Source organism: Pungitius pungitius, chromosome 16 (assembly GCF_949316345.1).
Source record: "Pungitius pungitius chromosome 16, fPunPun2.1, whole genome shotgun sequence".
Classification (NCBI taxonomy): domain Eukaryota; kingdom Metazoa; phylum Chordata; class Actinopteri; order Perciformes; family Gasterosteidae; genus Pungitius; species Pungitius pungitius.
In genome coordinates, this window is record NC_084915.1 from 8023400 (window position 1) to 8038587 (window position 15188).

Below are 15188 nucleotides of genomic sequence, written 5' to 3' on the forward strand. Positions count from 1 at the left end.
CTTTGTGTGTGTTTAACAGCGAAGGATGTAGCTGGTTTCCTCGTCAGTCCTAATATCTCCTGGGACTGCTGCCGGGAGAGCATCCTTCACGGTGTTAATCACGTTCACAGCTCATGTCATCCCGGTTAGTTACATTCATAAGTGACATAAGAATGAATTCATCATCTTCATTGGCAGCAGGTAACTTAGGTCTCCATTTCCCTGGCCGTTGTAATCGGAACACTGCAACCCCAAAGTGACACTGGTCTGCACTGAACCTTACGCTATCAATACTGTGACAATAGGCCAATGTACACAAATCTCAGATAGTAACAGTGAGACAACAGCGACATCATGAGGCCAAAGAGGCACAACTTTGCCTGCATGCACATGGTAAGATGCTTCTTTTCTTCTTATTCTTTTTTTAACATTATAACACAAGACATTGTTAAACTAAAAGTTTGAGGAATACCGTGGTGTTGTGTTCTACATAATCGTGAACTGGAGATGATCTTGTGATGGGATCACAAGATGGTCGGAGCACCAGATCGTCAGTGGCTCATTGCCCATCTGCCCCCCTGTTTCTGGCAGCCTCGCTGGGATACACGCATCTTCGGGCGCTGCTTTCATTGTGATTTCAACTACACACCAGTAAAGTTTGGGTACTATATCTTGCACGGTTGTGACGCTGCTAAGAAGACAAAGTTTGTCCAACTCATTAACACCAGAATAGCTCTCATATGCATTTAAGAAAGACGGGATAGGATCACATTTCTACACTGACAATATCACATGTAGCCCTTTCTTCCATGACTTGTGGATGTGATGACCAAAAACACTTGTGAACATTACAGACATCTCCTTTTTATCTTCGGCCCAATGGGTTTTGATCGTTTGGATGTTGATCAGAATTTGAACTTTTGACAATTTCTGTTTTGTTTTGTCTCCGTCAAAACCTATGGCGATAAGCTGTAGTTGTTGTTTTTCTGTCTTGTATCGCGCTTGTAAATCTTCCAAGGAACGTCTTCAAAGACACCCGGTTGCCGAGGCTTTCATCAGCGAGCCACCAGTCCCTATTGTGTCACTTCGTTTGCCGATTGATAGTGACTCAACAGACATTATTATAGCGGGATTTTATAACAGTGTTCTGTGATAGGAACCAATGTTGGCCGAAAGCACAACAGTTTACACTATAGGAGACCGATCTTTTTGACAAAATATGGTAAAAAGTGTGTTCTCTGTTATGTATAAATGTTTGTGCATGTGTGACAGGCCAGTCCAACCCAACTGTGAACAGAGTGAGCCGTTTGGCCAGAACCACACGGAGCCACGTCGCTGCCTCGATGCACAAGGGCGAGCCACACGCCTCACCTCACATGCTTATGTGAAATGACCATTGCGTCGCGTCGTGACGACTTAAGCTTGGAACGAAGCTGAGGCTCACAGGGGAGATCCCTGAGAAGCCAAACCCCAGCAGTCAATATACTATCGACAACAAGGCCTAACGTTTTTGTTTGAATGATGATGCATAAATAAATAAATTAACCTTCATGATGTAATCTTCTGAAATAATTCATGTGGTATGGGAGATAGAAGTGAAACTATGAAATCAGTGCGATATTGTATTGCTTTGCCCTTACTATAACTCTGAACAGATGCTGCCTTTTTTTATCCCCGATCCTTTCTGATGCCCTGAAACAAAAAACTCAAAACAAATGGAGGAGGTCAAACTTGCTCGGACCGCTTCCATTTTCAGACTCTGGCTTCATTTTGCATCAACTTCCATACCTGCGTCTCACAAGGCTGTGACGCAATCACAGAGTCAAAAATCCATCCGAGGACAGAGAAAAATATGAATGGCAAGTCCTCCACCCGACTTCTGTGGTGGGTAGCGTAGTTGTCTCCAGCAGCATTTCTGAGTCATGATGAGGTTCACACAAGGAGTCACTTTAGGGGCTTGTAAAAAGGCCAAAGGCCTTCAAAAGTTTTTTTCTAACCCTCTTTACTGGATCCAATACCTCAAAGCTCCTCGTGTTTTGTCCGCAAACAGGAAGAGGTTTGAGCGAAGGTTTAAGATCACGACTCCAGGGAAGTGAAGTGAAGCCAACCGCTGGGGGACAAACTGCTGGAAACCTCTTCTAACGTATGATTTTAAGGACCTTAACGACTTTGTGGAGTACCAAAGCGCTGGTCAGATGGAGAGCTGACCTGACTGCCATGGTGCGTGGCTATTTCTCTTACTTTGCACTCAAAAGCGGCAGTCAACCGATGTTAAAGGGGCACTCCACCAATTTTACACAAATCAGTTGTGTCAGGCTCTACATTTTATATACATTTACTATGCATTTCGGACCCTGACAGCATGTCTTTGGCAGAGTCCATGAACCTCTGTGCAGACATCCGAGTTATGCCCTACACATGCTCTGTTCTTGGTGCTGTGTGTTTTGTTTGATTCATAATTACATTGGATCTGAGGGTTCTCATTTGGTTGAGTACTGATCTTAACTTTTCTTTAAAGAGGGCTTTCACTGAGTTTTCCTTTTATACGTCTCCCTTATTTTACCCATTGCCAGCTGGGAGAACACGACTCGGTGTGGGAGGCAGCCTTCTGTCGATTTGACAATGTGGCCGTTCTAGATGAGCTGCATCTACAAGTGCTGGTGCTGTTTGCCTATTCTTGTATATGCTGACATTTGTCTTGTTGCTCTGCCTAAAAATGTCAAGGATTCTTCACACTGGTGGAACCTTCCAAATGGCATGCATCACCAAGGTGGCATGTGGGGGTAACGAACACAAGTGGTTCTTACCACGGAAGAGTTGGACCGTACGTTCATCTGGCTTTTCACTGTCAAACTGTTTACATGTTGCTGGTCAGATTGGTCAAAGTCGCCCCAAGACTTCAAATCCCAACACAAACCACGGTAAAGGTGCAATGCCGAATTTTGTTTTTTTCTTGTCTGTGTTTAGCAATTATACCAAACAAAAATACCACAGACTCCAAGCATAACTAGATTAACTAAAAACACACTGCGTCTGGCATAAAATGAGGTGAATCATCTAATAGGAAAAAGGAAAAGAAAATATGTTACATAAACAAATAAGAGTCCATAAGAGATAAGTAGAAAGAATCATCAGCAGAAAAATGCAACTCTTCTTCTTTGCCTTCTTTTGTTTCCTGTGGCTCTCTGTTAACAATTATCAGATTAAAGCAAAAGGCCTGTTACTAACTACACTGAGCTTTGAGGCTCACCAATTCACAATAAATAAAGAAAGAAAGAAGAGGACTCTTTCTCTCTCAACTAACTGAAAGCAGATACTTCTGAGTCCGTTAGTTGAGTCTTGATTAAGAAGTTTAATTTACAACACATAGTATAACATGTCACATTTACTGTATAAAGATGGACTACACCCTTCACCCATATGACCGAGCATTGGCTAGTTACCAAGCAGTATGTGCAGGCCAAGGATCCCTGCTTTTGATCCCCATTTACCTTGATGTTGTCGGGGACAACAATCTCTTCAGTGCAGCAACTGAGATAAACATGTCGGCCGCCCACATCAGCCCTTTAAACCGGGAGGACCAGAGAGGAGGTCCCTCAGAATCCCATCAGACGGGATACATCTGAGTGGGGGGGGGGGGGGGGGGGGGAGACAGGAAGACGTATTTTAAAAAGGACCATTTAAACTGGAAAAGCATTTGTGATGCTAAAAAGTGTTTATATATATTCTTCAATTAATGTCAGAAATGACACGCGTGTGCATTATCCACCTGGATGCACACTGCTAAAGATACCATCAGTCTGAACAGTCTGTAACCTTGAACTTCCACTCTCACAGATGTCTGTTTTCCAGGAAAAGAACGTCTGAGCCTTGGCATTTTGCCTCGCGGAAACCTTGCTTTTTTTTTCCCCTCTCTGTTCTCCCACACATTCCTGCAGTTATCTCTTTACTGAAAGGCAGCCTCGTTGGACTAAAGAGTAACAGTAAGAGAAGTGGGGACAACTGGACAACCGGGCCGGAAACCCTTCGGCGAAGGTCGATCAAGGCAGCGAAGAAGAGCTACACGGAGAAAAGGAAAAAGAGGTTTTCAGCCAACGACCTGGCCTGCAAGTACTCACTTACTGCTAGTGAACACCCCCCCCCCCCAGTGTGGAGGATCACAAACTGGCTGACAGCATTACATTACATGTCCAAAGCGACTTACAGCAAGTGCATTACAACCATAGGGATACAAACTGCACCCCCCCAAGCACACACACACTTCCCCACCATCATCAAACAATCACCTCCACCCTTTCTCTCCTTCTCTGCTAACCGACCCCCCCACCGACACTTAAAATATGCAAAGAGAGGAAACAGTCTGTGCTGACCAGCTGGCCCCCATCACCACCTATCACTGGAGCCGTGTGAAGCCCCCCCCCATCATCCTGTCACCAAGATATCCTCCATCACATGATTAAATGACTACAGGCCAGTTGCCCCGTCGTCAGTGGTCATTAAAACCCTTTGAGAAGCTGGTGTGGAACCTAAAAAACATCCCAGGGGCCCATGCTGGACCCCCCAGTAGTTTGGCTACCGGGCAAGAGGCAGTCAACATGGGGCTGCAGCACATGCTGCATCACCTCGACTCACATGCAAGGGTTCCGTTTTGAGACGTCAGCTTGGCGTTCAACACCCACAGCACCGACTTCCTGACCGATAGAATGCAGCAGGTGGGGATTGGAAAAATCAGCACCGGCGCCCCACAGGAACGTGTGCTCTCCCCACTGCTCTTCTCCCTCTACACCAACAACTGCAGGTTTCTGGGGTCGTTCAAACATTCACACCGTCAGAGGCCAATCACACAAAGTTCCCCTGCAGTAATCCACAAAGATTACTGCAGACCCTTCACCCTGGACACAACCTGTTGGACGCCTCCCCTCTGATAGGCCCAATCAGCATTGTACGCCATATAGGGACATTGTAAAAATATATTTGTATTTAAATTGTATAGTTCATTTTCTTAATTTGTTTATACATTTCTTAATATATGTATTCTTGTTTTTGTATGTGCAGTGCTTTTGTAATTGACAGCACATGTAACCAGCCAAATTCCATGCATAAGCATACATAGCGAATAAAGCTGAATCAAATGACCTCTTTCAGCTCGAGAGTGAAGTATATATCTTATCAGAAAAACTAATAGTGACAGTAAGTTATTAATCTGAAATCTTGGCAAATACTTAAGCAGGGAAAGTTTAATCTGCATGTTGGTTTTCTCACTTTGGAGCCTGCAAGGTTTAAGCTAGAGCAAACACAAATAGAACATTTTAATGTCACTGCACTGGAACACGACATTTGGCTTTGACTTGCATTTTTCATTTCTACAATAAAAATTGTTTTCACATTATCATTTTCACTGATTAAACCGTATAAAAACCTCTCTCAAGCTGCGCTGAACTACGGGTTTGGTTCAGTAGACTTCCATTCAGGGTATAAAATATACCAGTGGTGCATTAACTTTATCATGCTGACAAGTCTGCCTTAAAAGCGTTGTCATAGAAACTCACGCTCAAGTTAAGTTTGCTTAAGGTTTCTTATTTTGGGCATAGTATCCATGAAAGTCATAGGTGCTGAAATAATCTCATCGTAAAACCCAATGGATTTTTGTTGAGGGAACCCGTGTGATGTACTTCTGGGTTGGCCTTCACGGACGCATTATTCTTCCAGCATTTTATAGGGAAGAGTAAAAAGTAGTAAATGCAGGTGTTAAATGTTGCAGTCGACGTTTCTTATCCGGGATATTTTTGTCTGGCAGTCATTCATGGCCTTCAGAATGCTTTATTCTGCTGGAAGTTCTTGAAGGGAGTGAACAATAAAAGAGAAATGACAACAAATAGGAACTCATAATGTGATGAACGTCCTTAAAGGACCATGCCAAATCTGTTGTGTTCAGCCAACCAGAAAAATACATCGCTTTAGTTTCCATATTGATGTTGATGCAGAAAGAATAGGCAGGCTCTGCTGTTTCTCCTTGAAGACCAGGTGATGGTGGTCAGTAACGTGCTATGTCTCAACGTTGTAGTCTCCATTAATGTCTGACAAAAATCCTTTCATGCACATTTGTTGGAAGATTAAAAGTAATATAAAAAGTACAGAAAGGTACAATACCAGTCAATCTTTTGGACACACTTTCTTATTCAATTAAATGTGAAAGTGTGTCCAAACGTTTAACTGGTACTGCATATACCATATATGTGGTATACTGTGTACCAAAAGGGACTGATAATAGTGATCTTACCCAAGGATAAGACAACAGATTCTGACACATCAAAACATCAGTTGCTTCACTGAGGAAATCCTTTCTAAACACACTGCTCCTCTGCTTTTTCCACAATGATAATGTGATCACAGTGACATTTTCTACAGAACTTGAGTTCAATCTCACTTCTAGAGGCTAAACAAAGAAATGCCTCTTAATGATACACCTCAAATTGCAGCTCAAGAAGTCAAATATGGTATCCACAGATAGTTACGCATAAAAAGATCACTAGCTGAAAGAGCCCAAAAGCCTGATTCAATAAAAGTTAAAATACTTTTATTCATAGTCTTAAAAAACAAACAAAATAAATTACACACACATAAAATTCTGCGATATTGAGACCGGTCTTTCCAGCCAAAAGTATTCTGACATGTGTTTTTGTATCTTAGCCCAGAAGCTCTTTAGCAGCTCAGAGGTGTTGCATAAAGCTGCTGTGCAAGTTCTGCAGGAACATCCTTCAGTAAACTGCAGTGAATCACATTTTAAATGTCTCTGCATCACCTCAAACCAACAGCAATACCTGCATCACATTTGTGTTCACTCTGAATAAAGAAAGCATTCAAAATCTACACTGAATTTGAAACGAGGTCAAAATGAGTCCCACATCAGTTGCTTTTCTTTTTTTCCAGTGTTTTCCCATTAAATATCCGTCAAAAGAATTGAGATGGTACGGTCATAATTGCTAATATAGTCTTAAACTAAAGCAATGTGGTATCTTTTTAGATATTTTACAAAGTTTTTAATTACTTTTTTTTAATAAGAACTTAGGGCTAGACATGTGGGGAGGGATATGAACTTATGAAGTCTTAACACCTAAACATGTCAAAAAAGGTCTGCTTTGTACCAAAGTCAAATATGACACTAATCTGTCCTGGAAAATGAAGTATGAGGAGGTCTACTGTTTGGTAATTCACAACTTATAGTCTTTTAAATGAACTTGAATTACAGAGAAGTCTTAAGTGAGAAGGTCACTTTCATCAGGTCAAGGAAATCACAGTCTTGGTGGTTAGATGCATGTGCAGGATGTGAAGGCAAGCAGATATATCGGTTCCAAGACTATCGGTCAATGAGGTATCACATCCCATTATTTTAATAATAACAATTCAATACTTAGCATGCTTATTTTTTTACATTTTAGTTTGACCAATCTGATTAGTAATACATCGACCTAAAGCCCAGTTGTCGGTATCAGGACTGAAAAAGGTGAATCGGTGAATCACTTAATCAGAGTGCTGTATCCATGGTGGATCTGAACAAACAATCTGTTGTGAGCGTTATATCATGTGAGGTTTATTAACACAGAAGTTGATTACTGTGAAAGGACTGCACTGGCTTTGCAATTATGTCGGGAATGTAATTATTAAATGAAATCTTCTGCTTGATGTTTAATCCTCCCACGGTCAGCTGAGTCAAACTGAGGGCCTGTTTACAAATGTGATGCATTCACATTTTAATCCTTCTTTTCATATTCAACTTACCAAAAACACAAAATATAAGGGTCAATATCACTTTTACATAATTAAAGCTGACCGTGTGCAGTAAGTTGATTTAATGTAAATCATATGGAAAACTAAGAATTACGTCAGCACTAAATGCATCCTCTCTTCTTTGCAGACGTGTCCGGAGGTTATTCATCCTGCTCTCAACAATGGGCCTTCGTTAGTTATGGTTGCCTTCAGTTGGCTATTTAAACAACTTGGGTTTAGTTTAACAGAGTGATAAAATTAGACACTAGCTTATATTTAGCAGACCGCCTCTTAAACCGTAAATAGCTGAAAGACAGCAATGTGTTCCTGGTGATTATAGTAGATATTGCATTGCTTCTTTCGTTAGGGCTGCACACTTCATGCTTTCTTGTGATATAATCAGCAGCTTTAGGACCTTAACAAGTCTGTGTAAGCTGATATTTGGATTAAGTTTCAGGCAGCCATTCGATTCCCTTCATTTTGCTACAATGCAAAATGTCGTCACCTCTGCTACAGCAGCTTTGACAATGGAATACACAAGTGAAGCTAGTTTCAGGAGCGTGCAAATACATGTTTATTTAGTAGGGATATATAAAATATACACTCACCGGCCACTTTATTAGGTACCCCATGCTAGTAACGGGTTGGACCCCCTTTTGCCTTCAGAACTGCCTCAATTCTTCGTGGCATAGATTCAACAAGGTGCTGGAAGCATTCCTCAGGGAGTTTGGTCCATATTGACATGATGGCATCACACAGTTGCCGCAGATTTGTCGGCTGCACATCCATGATGCGAATCTCCCGTTCCACCACATCCCAAAGATGCTATATTGGATTGAGATCTGGTGATTGCGGAGGCCATTTGAGTACAGCGAACTCATTGTCATGTTCAAGAAACCAGTCTGAGATGATTCCAGCTTTATGACATGGCGCTTTATCCTGCTGAAAGTAGCCATCAGAAGTTGGGTACATTGTGGTCATAAAGGGATGGACATGGTCAGCAACAATACTCAGGTAGGCTGTGGCGTTGCAACGATGCTCAATTGGTACCAAGGGGCCCAAAGAGTGCCAAGAAAATATTCCCCACACCATGACACCACCACCACCAGCCTGAACCGTTGATACAAGGCAGGATGGATCCATGCTTTCATGTTGTAGACGCCAAATTCTGACCCTACCATCCGAATGTCGCAGCAGAAATCGAGACTCATCAGACCAGGCAACGTTTTTCCAATCTTCTATTGTCCAATTTCGATGAGCTTGTGCAAATTGTAGCCTCAGTTTCCTGTTCTTAGCTGAAAGGAGTGGCACCCGGTGTGGTCTTCTGCTGCTGTAGCCCATCTGCCTCAAAGTTCGACGTACTGTGCGTTCAGAGATGCTCTTATGCCCACCTTGGTTGTAACGGGTGGTTATTTGAGTCACTGTTGCCCTTCTATCAGCTCGAACCAGTCTGGCCATTCTCCTCTGACCTCTAGCATCAACAAGGCATTTCCGCCCACAGAACTGCCGCTCACTGGATGTTTTTTCTTTTTCGGACCATTCTCTGTAAACCCTAGAGATGGTTGTGCGTGAAAATCCCAGTAGATTAGCAGTTTCTGAAATACTCAGACCAGCCCTTCTGGCACCAACAATCATGCCACGTTCAAAGTCACTCAAATCACCTTTCTTCCCCATACTGATGCTCGGTTTGAACTGCAGGAGATTGTCTTGACAATGTCTACATGCCTAAATGCACTGAGTTGCCGCCATGTGATTGGCTGCTTAGAAATTAAGTGTTAACAAGCAGTTGGACAGGTGTACCTAATAAAGTGGCCGGTGAGTGTATATTATATTTAAAAATGAGTGGAAGCTTTGTAAGCAGGTCAGAAAGTATACCTTTAAGCCGGTGTTTACTATGTTCCCCCCTCTTGGTCAGTGCTAGCATGCTATCTATTGGTACTTTATTAAGGTCCAAAACTGTCCAAAAAGTGCAGACCTGTCTACCACAGTAACATTTGTTGAAGTTCTCCAACTTTCAAAGACAAACCATACCCAAAATTATCTAGTCAGAAAAAAAGGATCCTCCTCAATTAAGTACAATGGTATGAGCTGAGCATAATAATGATGTTCAGCCAGTCACTGAAAAACTAATTATGTGAGCTCAATGATGTTTTTATTTGAATTACTTTTTCGGTAGCAGGCAGGGAACAAGTAATCCTCCTCCAACTATGTTTCTACCTCAATTAACAATCTCCAACAAAATGATGCTTGGCTCCTCCGAGCACAAGTCAGAGTGACATTGAGAGTGCAACATTCACAATTAATGGGGTCACACTGAACCATGGAGTAAGAAAGGCAGTGCTTGGGGAGTTTTCCTATCTGCAACATAAACTTGGATGGCAACTTTGTTGTGTTTGATTGAGCCATTCCTGAAATGAAGACAAGGGCAAAAGAATCACCAGAAATGACCAAAAACTACAAGATCCTACACATCTGGCCTGCGTACCTAAAGCCTGATAAATTGTGTTCCTCTTGGCCATGGACTTCTATTGCAGTCCAACAACTATTAAAGAAGTAGCTTGTTTGTACGCACACAACACAATGTTTCCCTGATATTAACATTGGGAGATTTATGTAGTTTGGGAATAATCACAAAAATGAGTCTCCAACTGAAAATTCAGGAGAATGCAAACCGTTACAAAAACTCAAATAGTGCAGTGCAATCCACCAATGGCTCCTTTAAAACGCCCCCACACCCCTGAGTAGTGTAGTGTAGTACCCATGGCAGAAACATTTTCTATCAATTGTATTGTAATCTATTTTAAAGGAAGGAAAAGTGGTGACCTCCGTTGGTCTGATTACAGTTCTCATTAATCACGTGTTGGACGGCACGTGAATGCATGCGTTGAGGGATGCATGAAGTTAAAGATGTGAGATGAAGGTAAAACTGGGACAACCGGAGTGTACAGTGTAAAATATCCCAGCATGCACCGGGGCAACAGGTTTCTAGACATTGGTTATCTGGTTACTTATCGTATTTATGTGGGCCCAGTCCACATTTACTTGACACACACATTTTTGTCACAAGCTCCAGAGAAGTCCCCAGATGCCTCTCTTAAATTAGGAATGCGCTACCCAGTGAGCATTTAGCATCTCTGCCATAAACACACATCCGTCTGTTCACGTAACAACACAGGTGTGTTTTGAGAAACGAAATAACGCCAGGTTCAAAAGATAACCCTTGACATAAGCACATGGCAACGTGTGTGTGTTTCATTGTCCTGAACTTTTGTCCCAGGCCTTGACTCACTTAATATTGCATCTGTGATCTTTTCCAGAATGTCCCCTGAGTGAAATGGAGCGCTCCCCTCTGCCCCCCTGCGGCCGCAGACAGGTTCTTCTCTGCAACAATCCAAAAAGAATAATCTGTTGAAGTGTGTGTAAACACACAGGGATTTTCACAGGTTGTATTCCTTCCAATGCACTTTTACAGAAAATAATGTACAGATATGTATGCAAGAGTAAAAATCTTGCATTTACAAATATACTCAGTTTGTTTACACCGTGTTTTATTACTATTAGTTTTACATTTTTGTTTTTAACATTGCAAACAAATGCTTTTGTCCATGAAAAATTATTTTTTCATTATCCCACAACCAGAAATAGAGGGCAGTAAAGCAAAAGGGGAAGTGGTTTAAACATGAGGACACTGTAATGAAGGACTCCATGGTCCGAGAGGCTCTGCCAAACAGCACTCTGGAGCGACCCTAACCCAAAATAAGCCAAATATCCAGTCCTGGTCAGTGGCACTGAAGCTTCAGGTACCTGGGGGTAAGCAGGTTGCTGCTGTGATCTTCTGCAGGTCCCTCTGTGTGCGCATTCTGTTGCTGTCCATGTTGGACAGGCTGATCCAAAGCAGACTGCAGCTGACGCAGAGATATACTGGTGGCCCGCATTAAAAAAAACACTCTTTCAACAGCTCCTCTGGCAGCTTCAGCAGCAGGAGGAGTGGGGCCGGGTTTGGGGTTAAATTGCTTCAGCAGGAGAGAGGAATTCGGAATTATATCACTTGCTAATTGTTTTATTATTATCAGCTGGTGACATTGATTGAAATGGATTTGACTCCACCCTCTTCAGACTGGTTGTGACTGTGCATCACACAGACAAGACTATCTTACGGCTGATTGGCTGAGGCCCACCCTGAGGGCTTCATCGACCTTTGGCTTTAGTACCGCCACAGTCTGCACTGAGGGAGGGAGAGATCATTTCTACAAAGAATGATCAAAACAAAACTCTGCATCACCTTGTGTCAGATCATAGGAAAAACAACACAACCTTTTTACTTTGTTACAGAAGCATCCACTGAGTTGACCTCCTCTAGTGCTGAGCAATCTGCAGCCTTCCTGAATAGAGTTGCGTTTACAGTTAAATCCCAGCACTCTTTTGTCTGATGACTATTTATACGTCCAAACTGTGTTTTAGTCTTAAATAGGTAATGAGTAGTAAAGAGAGCCAGATGAACACTGTAGACAGGCGCACACTCATGCGCCCACACACACACCCACATTCACACATAAGAAATGGCTCCTTTTAAATGCTAAAAACGCTGCCTAATAATAAATAATCCAGTCAATCCAGTTTATCTACTTTAAAAGCAATGCTGATGAGCCCTTCCTTCATTTCCATTATCCATTATATGCATTCAACTTTATTTTGTTTTAAGTGTTTTAAACAAGACTTGTATAAGTGAGAAGCACCATTCTGTTGGAAGCTTTCCTCATTGTCGTTTATCTCTTTGAAGACGGCCACAACGTCATCCGCTCCCAGCTGGATGTGAAGAAGGACGCCATGAAAACAGAAGCACAAAAGACTCTCTGCCAAGCGCTCACCTGAAGAGAGGCCACAAGGGATCTTCATAACAGGATTGAAGAAGGTTGGTTTTGAGAAAGTGAGTCTGGACAAAGTACAAATACAGCGACATCCTTCAGTGGGACTTCAGGACTTCACAGACCTTGAAGCAGCTGCTCCTCCTGGAATGGTTGGAAAGAAACCGTCCACATGTTCGCTTCCTGCTTAACGGTGACATCCTTTCCCACGCAAACAACGTGGTCATCAATCTCCTAAAGCCATCGCGGACAACACTGGAAACAAGCACCTCGTTACCGGGCCACCTGATGCAGAATGTTGGACCTATTAGAGAGCCTTATAATAAGTGCTATATTCCATTTCAGGTGGATGAAAATCAGGGCGAAGACGGCAGAACTGAACGTTCCTTTCAGAATTATAGTTGAACACGGACCGTGCTTTTATAGAGAAGTTCTGCTTCTTCACAAATTCCTTCCATTGAGGCTGTATTACACGTGAATGACCCAAATCGGGATGTCAGAAACCGGTCCTAATTTACAGGTGGTGACACTAATATTTCCTCAGCGGCCACTTAAAACGGTAAAGAAAAAGGTTTCCTTCTTTGGTCAAAACGTGTTCATATGTCTCAATAGCATTAATATTGAAAACAAGTATTTCAGACTATTTCAGTCATTTTAGACAGTGAATCAAGTGAACAAAAGTTGCCTTTGTGTTTGGCTCTGTTTGCTGAGGTCCTGACAGAGTTGATGCTGAACTGCTGACAGAACACTGAATTACAATTCATATATCTGTGTGCTTCCAGGAGCACACACGCTGCTCTTCTTCTGTGGTTTCAGACACTAGTGGTGGTGGTGGTAGAGAATAAGTTGCTTCTGCCAGGTCCCGAATCTACTAAAACAAGACCTCAGAGACTGTGATTCATTTCAATAAAAACTTAAAATATAGCTAGTAAACAGACAAGTAAGTCACATGCAGGTCAAATGTGATATTGGTGAGAGTGAAGTCTATACTTTAGTGTGGGGGAAAATTGACCAAATAAGGTTACTAATTAATTAAATGTATATAAAATAAAGATCAGGATTTTACAATTATTATTTGTTGTTTCCTTTTTATTTAATTTCATATATATTACAAATGTATGAAAGTCTTAGCAAACTTTATTGTGGAATGCATTTTTTTGGTTTAGTTCATTGGTTTCATTTCATGTCTCTGTGTTTCGTATCTAGATAATTAGCCTGGACTGGAATAAATGTAACATGTGAGTTTTTTTTTAACCACGAACCTTAACTGACCGTGTCATTCACATACAGCACGTTCACCTCATGACTTTCAGTTCTAAATGCAAACACGTCGACATGTGTAACATGTGTGCAGTGAAGAACTAAACATATCGCACTAAACAACCTTTTTCGTCTGGTTTACAATTCATTGGACTCTTCATGTTGTTTAACAGCAAGCAGTTAAAAAATGTTTTTTTCTTTCCCCTAACCGACCCCATATGTTGGCTATGGATTTGCTTTCTCTGTAAACAAACAACATCCGGTAAGTATGAATTGTGTTGAGCGCTGCATTTAGGGAACTTGCGCAACGTCTTTGAAGTGACCAAAAGTGTTGCTGTTGCTTTAATGTTTTAATTAGAACACTACATGTCAATGCTTTGCACCCTTATTAGGAGCTCTTTTGTAGACGTTTTTTTATCAGTATAACCAACGCAAAGGGGAAAGCAGTCATAGGCATCAGTACAAAACAATGACAATAAATAGGATATGATAACAGTAAAGAGATGACGAATAAGTAAACTGTGAAACAAACAGAACTCAAATATAAGATCTGTCTCAATGATTGAGTTCATTATTGCTCATATGAAATGTAAATTAAATACAGTGCGATACCTTATAATATAACAACATATAACAATAATATGGATATTGCACATTACTGAATAAAATAAAAATTGTAATTACAAATTAAACCATAAATTGTGGTTTAGAAGGAAATATTTGTTGTAACATGTGTTGTTCGTCTGAGCTTCTCTATCCAGTAAAGAATTCACATCTCAAGGAACTGATTGTGTGTATTTGTGTGTTGTGATGCTCAATATCAGCTTCTTCAAAGTGAGGCTGGTCTAACGTTTGAATCTAATCAAAGAACGGAGCTCTACCACCACATGCTGGTGGAAGTACAGCAACAGATAGAAGACAGGAAATTATGAATTTGGGGAGGGGGGGGGGTGTAAACAGTTTGATGAGGGTTTTACAGACTAAGATTATTATTTGAGAACATTTCCTCCCGCCTCAGAGGTCAGAGAAAAACGTGGTTACGGTGTGACATTTGCACCACCGAGGTCAAGCCATCATTCAAGGCAACATGGCAGTGTGCGACACATCTCATCAATGTGAACGTTTTTTATTTTTGAAAGTGCTTGATTGTAAGAAAGCAATTTAACCATGAAACCTGATATGGATGCTCCTTAAAAACAAAATCCACACAGCACATAATGCTGTGCAAATGAAACACAGCTGCACGTTCCTCTCCAATGTTGTGCAGTGAAGACAGAGGGCTCAAGATTCACACCATGTGTTGGCAGCCTCCCCCGT

At 41.6% G+C, this 15188-nt stretch overlaps 1 long non-coding RNA gene across 1 annotated transcript; it reads right to left on the reverse strand.

Annotated features, from left to right (window-relative positions):
• Positions 1-9574: 9574 nt before the first annotated feature.
• On the reverse strand, positions 9575-11744 carry LOC119215575 (uncharacterized). The gene is made up of 3 exons (XR_005120051.2): positions 11551-11744; positions 11036-11127; positions 9575-10154 (listed from the first exon to the last, which is right to left on the reverse strand). It is a non-coding gene; the product is annotated as an uncharacterized LOC119215575 (long non-coding RNA).
• Positions 11745-15188: the final 3444 nt, after the last annotated feature.